At 41.0% G+C, this 6,563-nt stretch overlaps 1 long non-coding RNA gene across 1 annotated transcript in view; it reads right to left on the bottom strand.

Annotated features, from left to right (window-relative positions):
* Window positions 1-995: 995 nt before the first annotated feature.
* LOC147369414 (uncharacterized) overlaps window positions 996-6,563 on the bottom strand; it is a 120,247-nt gene continuing 114,679 nt past the window's right edge. Inside the window, exon 2 of the long non-coding RNA XR_015168499.1 lies at window positions 996-1,231. This is a non-coding gene — a long non-coding RNA (uncharacterized LOC147369414). The remainder of the gene's footprint in view (window positions 1,232-6,563) is intronic.

Below are 6,563 nucleotides of genomic sequence, written 5' to 3'. Positions count from 1 at the left end.
ATTTATTAACATTTCAGCAGTAAGTACAGTAAATAAATGTAAAGGCATATATGAGTCTAAGGACAGACAGTAATACAGTCTTATAAGTTCAAACCATCTCTCCTAAAATTAATCTGAATCACTGAGATTTTTATTACATATAATTGGCCCTCCATATCCTCTGGTACCACAATCACAGATTCAAACAACCAAGAATAGAAATACCCCAAAAGAAAATTTCAGAAAGATCCAAAAAGCAAAATTTGAATTTGCGGCATTCAGGTAACTATTTACAAGGTCTTATATTGTACTTACAGCTATTTACCTAGCATTTACATTGTATTAGGCATTATAAGTAATCTGGAGAGATTTAAAGTACATGGGAAGATATATGTAGATCATATGCAAATACCTCACCATTTTATCTAAGGGACTTGAACATATGTGGATTTTGGTAACCATGGGTGACCTGGAGCAAATCTCTTATGAGTACCAAGGGATAACTGCATGTGTTTTGAACAAAAAAAGATTGAGGAACTCAAGATTGTGGGGATGGAACTAGAAAGATTTAAAAAACAGAAATAGTTCTATAGAAATAAGGAGCATCCAAGAGATAGAAAATGTGATAAATAAAGTAATAGCTGGAAGCAACTGAATAAAAAAGATTTAAATTTCATTTTAAAAGAATTAAAATTGAATTTAAAAAGAAAAATTATGAGCCAGATACAATGAACACAGGAGTTTAGATACAAAGGAGGCAAAAATATCTTTTTAATCATTTAAAATTTCTCTAGGGGTTGTATTTTAACTTAATGTTTTTAGAAATGTGAACTTTAATGAGTCTAACAATCTATTTTATACCTCAACAAACCCATTATACTATTTATACATCTTAATCTAGCAATATCCAAATATAACCCCAGTTTTGAAAGTCTGTTAGTTGCTATAGAAAGAAATATTCTGATTTTTTGAAGGAATAATTTATTCTCAGAATTAGTCCAATGAGACAAGACCACTTTCTTGTAATAAAATCAGCAATGTATCTCTGTTTAATATCCTAGAAAAATCAAGGGCTCAAAATCAAACGCTTTGCTGATTTGCAATTCAGTTACTCAAGAAAGAATTCTCCAGCTGTAAGACTCTCCAGCTGTAAGGTTCACTGTGCAACTTATTTCTTCCCCTTTCTCGTCTCTTCTTTCCTCTTGTCTCCTGTTTGCCAGTGTCCTCCTCTGCACTGAGTAGCATAACCACTCTGGGGAAGGAGAATCAAAAGGGTAAATAAGTCAGCTCAAGCAAAAACTTTCTGGGACGCAGGAGGATGAAATCAACAATAGTGTGTGAGGCGCCATTAGTCATCATGGTTCTGCACACTCCATCTCCAATGAAACCATCTTAATCCAACACCCTTAGATAATTGGTTCCAGTGACTAATACATGCTCACTGATCCAGAGCCTGAGGAGTATGAATGACAAACAGTAAACCTGCTTAGGATAATGTGACTGGTTGTAATTCCATTTAAAATAAATTAACAAATGGTGATGCGCTATCAAGTTAACCATGCGGCACAACTATAATTGTTAAGGTTGCTCATTTCATTACATGGTGCCCTTTTTCAGGAAGAAAAAAAAAAATGTTTTCTGTTCTTTGGATGAAGAATTGTTTCCCTTCACCTGATCTCATGGTTTCCCCTGGTTACTTGGCTTTTTATTTCACTTTGGCTTCTAGAAAAACCTGGAATCTGTCTATAACCTATGGATAGGACTCAGGGAGATATCTGCATGCTAGCTTAAATCAAGCAGTTTATGTCCCTATTCTTATTATTGTCCTATTCTTTTTCAACTGTCCCTAATTTTGCTTCGTGGTTTATTTATCCCTGTAAGTCATCTGTTGTAGGTCCTCTAGAAACAGATCAGAGATGGTATTTGGGGTCCACGATGTTTCTTTGTAATCAATACTGGTGACAAGAAAAAGGAAGAAGTAAGATTGGAAAGAGGGAAAAGACAGGCCTGATCAAACTTTGGCCAGCCTAGAAGGGTTCTGTGAAATTAGTACAGTCCTGGGCCACCCCATAATAGCTGGCATATTCCCTCCTCGATTAGTCACCAGAAATAGGGCCCCCTGCCCTCCACAAGGATGGGGGCTCAGGCAAGGTGGGCCTCCAAGCCAAGGCAGACTCTGATGGAGCTGAGATTATCTGCTGATTCTAATCCTTTCAGCTGGCAGCAAGTCTTTCCTTAATAGGGGAGCTGGTTTCCACCCCAACCTTTTTTCTACTCCAAAATCCTACTGCACACAGGATGGAAGAGAAGCCCCTCCAGGGGTCTGGTGTACCTCTCTTCTTAAAAGCAGCTTAGAAGAGAGATATTAGTGAGATAACTACAGTGTCTAAAGTAGAAGTGGTTCTCAGGGTCCCAACAGATATTCATTATTTTCTTCTTCCACTTAATTTTTTAGATCCTATTAGGCAGGGGGATAAGGGGGTGACAGAGGATGAGATGGTTGGATGGCATCACTAACTTAATGGACATAAATTTGAGCAAATTTTGGGAAATAGTGAAGGACAGGGAAGCCTGGTGTGCTGCCGTCCAGGGGGTTGCAAAGAGTTGGACACGACTTAGCGACTGAACAATAGTCATTGTTGGCCTAGGTGCTGACCCGTTAATACGCTTCAGACCTTCAGCCATAAAGACCCCATGCTCTTTGGCTGGGGCCACCATACCAGCCTATTTACAGTCACAACTAGGCAAGGGAGAAAAATACAGGCGCATGTGGACCAGTTCAGTTCCACCCATTCTCCTCCCTACCTCCACTGTGTAAGAGCAGCCCTATCTCCTCCAAATGATCAACTACTCTATCAAGATTGGGAGTCTTCTTCTTGCTTTTGATGCCTAGCACAAGAAACTCGAAGTGCCTAAGTGAAAACTAAAATTTATGATTCATCAGTGCTCTTCCTGTGTGCCCTTGAGAAAGTATGCTCCTTGTGGAAAGCAAGACTTCTAACCCAGCAGAACCCAAAAGAGTAGGGGAAAGAAACACAATGACTCTCAGCAGGTCATTGAGAGTGATAATACGTGGGGTCACTACTGTTTCAAACCCTGATTCCTGTGTTCATGTATTCTTCCTACTGGGAACATAACACCATATAAGGGTCATTAGTTCAAAGCATTGTAAAAGATGGCATCTACTCCTGTAGGGCATTCCCTCTGAGCCTCTAGTGATGTTTCAGGCTAGCAGTTTATGAATAATGATATGGCCAGTGAATTTCATGGTCACAGACCCAATCACAAACGTTCTTTGCTGAAAAGGGAGTCCCTTGGTCTGAGGTTATGTTACACAGGGTTCCCATGCCAGTGAACCAGTTCAGTTCAGTTCAGTTCAGTCACTCAGTCATGTCCGACTCTTTGCAACCCCATGGACTGCAGCACGCCAGGCCTCCCTGTCTATCACCAACTCCTGGAGGTTACTCAAACTCAATCAAATCCTCTATAAGCCCTTGGACAATAGTGCTGGCTGAGGCCCAATGGATAAGAAAGGCAAACTCATACCTAAATATATGTCCATTCCTGTGGGATGTGAAAATGAACAATTAATCCTACCAGGATAAAACGAGTTCAATGAAGACAATCTGCCAGCGGTAGTACAGTTAGTCTTCTTGATTAATGGTTGTTCTCTGTTGCTGGCTTTCCCAATGACTCAGTGGATAAAGAATCTGCCTGTCAGTGTAGGAGATGCAAGAACATGGGTTCAATCTCTGTGTGAGGAAGAACCCATGGAGAAGAAAATGGCAACCCACTCCAGTATTCTTGCCTGGAAAATTCTATGGGCAGAGGAGCCTGGGGGGCTACAGTCCACAGAATCACCGACAGTCAGACACAGCTGAGCATATGAGCTAAGGGAGGATCACTGGTGCCACAGTGCTGGGTGCCATGGGGATCTGAGCTACCTGCTCATGCTCATGTATTTTGCTTGTATCTTCTGGTCCTGATATTACTCAACCCTATATACACCCTAGAACCTACAACCTAGGTTGTTGTATCTATAACCTAGATACAACCCTAGAATTGTCCCAGGACTCATCTGACTTTCTGACTTATGGATATGGTAGGCGCCAACATTGGAAGAAAGGACTCATTGGAAAAGACCCTGATGCTGGGAAAGATTGAAGACAAAAGGAAAAGAGGGTGGCAGAGGATGAGATGGTTAGACAGCACCACCAATGCAATGGACCTGAGTTTGAGCAAACTCCAGGAGATAGTGAAGGACAGGGAAGCTTTGCATGCTTCAGTTCATGGGGTCTCAAAGAGTCAGACTCAACTTAGTGACTGAACAACAACATGACGGACAGTTCTAGACATATAGTCAATTAGTTTGGTCAAATGACCCATCTCTGCCAGGACCCAGTAGCAGGCCAGAAGTTGTTTTTCAAATGGTATAAAAATTTCCACTGGAAATGGCAAGGCCATGCTCCAGAACCCCAGAGGCTTACATTATGATTGTCTCACTGGGATTTAACACAAACTATATATGACATCCTTCCCCATCAACTATACTCCCTAATCATATTTGGTCTGCTGGAGTGTGTGGCTCAAGAGCAGGGCTACTTGCACTGCAACCTGGTCCTACTGTAGAGTTTTTTTCCTGCTCTGGGATGTACTCAAAGCTGGCAATAGTTTATGCATCCTGGAGTATAGGTTATAGCAGAATCCTCTGATATAGAATTTGCTGCCTCCAGAATCCAAAGAGGCCTAGAAGTCAATGTGCTTCTTTCTTTGGATAGAAGATTGTAAGGCACAATAACTTGTTTTTACTTGAGAAGGGATGTATCAGCATGCTCTTGATTCCTGGACCCCTAAACATATTATAAACAAGGAAAACCCATAAATCTTCAAGTTTTCATCTTCAACTTTTTGGAATAGATGTGTTTTACCAGGACCTCCAGTGTGCTGACCACCTGTGGCTCATCTAGCCCAGTAAATATAATATCACCAACCCAATAAATCAATATAATGGTCTTCAGTATGCTTAGGCAGTCCAGATTACTTTGTTCTATGCTGTTATAAAGAACAGGAAAGTTAATAAAAATCCTTAAGCAAAACTAGACATATACTGTTGTCTCATCCAAGGTAAATATCTGATCCTCTTCCATGGTTGGGAATAGAAAACAATATATTTTCCAAAACAATGACAATGTATCTGAGGCCTATTAATTTACACCAATAAAGATACCATATCTAGTACAGTGGCTATGATTGGGATTACTATATGCTTGAACCTGCAGTAATCTACAGGTATCACCCTCAGACCATGGGTTTCTGCAGGTGTTAGACTGACCAATTAAATATAAGTATCTTGGGAATTATACCTCTGTATTTTTTAAATCCTAAGGAGTGCTATTAATCCCCACTACTTTTCTTCTCCAGGATGCCCTATTGCTTTTTTACATTACTGTGTAGGAGGTATGAGGGATAGCCTCAGGAGCCTTTCACTTGATCTTCCCCACTGTGACAGTTCTTACCCGACATAGTAAAAGTGAAATCACTCAGTCGTGTCCAACTCTTTGCGACCCATGGACTGTAGCCCAAACTCCTCCGTCCATGGGATTCTCCAGGCAAGAATACTGGAGTGGGTTGCCATTGCCTTCTCCAGGGGATCTTCCCGACCCAGGGATCGAACCCAGGTCTCCCACATTGCAGGCAGACGCTTTAACCTCTGCGCCACCAGGGAAGCCCATATAACTAGAACCCAATGAAGAGGTTACATCTGCCAAGTATGCCAAATTCACTTAATATTCCAGGACCAGAGAACTGGCCATCAGGTGGATTCACGGACACACTGGATCTCCTTTAAGCTCTATGCTGGCCAGCGTGCCACTTATCACCTGGCCATTGCATGCCACCATTCTAACAAGTGGGCCACAATGAGGCTTTGGGGCCCTGGGTTCTAATGTCAACTCAGACTTTGTATCTCAAAACGCCTTGACATTCCCCTTTCTCTTTTTCCTAGTGCAAAGCTGTTCAAGTAAATGACCATAGGATCCTGTGGGGAAGGACTAGAGAAATCATTATCATAAAGATCCTAGGTGTTCTTTCCCACTTTTTAAATCAGTGATTTCCAGGCATAAAAATTGGATCAGGTCCAGGAACTAGGCAAGATCATGACCTTAAAAAAAAAAAAAAAGACTATTTTTCAAAGCAGTTTTAGCAGTTCATAGTAACACTAAGCAGTAAGTACAGAGTGTTCCCGTATATCCCCTGTCCCCTCACATGGACCACCTCCCCAACAATCACCATGCCCAAATGAGTGGTATATTTATTACAACTGATGAACCTACACTGGCACATCGTTATCACTCAAAGTCTACAGCTTACATTAGGGTTCACTTTTGGTGTCGTATATTCTATGGGTTTTGACAAATGTATAATGACAAATATCCATCTTTATGGTATTATGAAGAATAGTTTTACTGCCCTAAAAATCTTCTGTACTATGGCTATTCATCTCTCCCTCCCTGCTAACCCCTGGCAACCACTGATCTTCTTACTGTCAATATAGCTTTGCCTTTCCAAGAACATCGTATCATTAG

Source organism: Bos grunniens, chromosome 7 (genome assembly GCF_055505025.1).
Source record: "Bos grunniens cultivar Pamir isolate PY7600 chromosome 7, Bosgru_T2T1.0, whole genome shotgun sequence".
Taxonomy (NCBI): domain Eukaryota; kingdom Metazoa; phylum Chordata; class Mammalia; order Artiodactyla; family Bovidae; genus Bos; species Bos grunniens.
The sequence above is the reverse complement of the archived record's forward strand: the minus strand, read 5'-3'. Positions and strand labels throughout refer to the sequence as shown.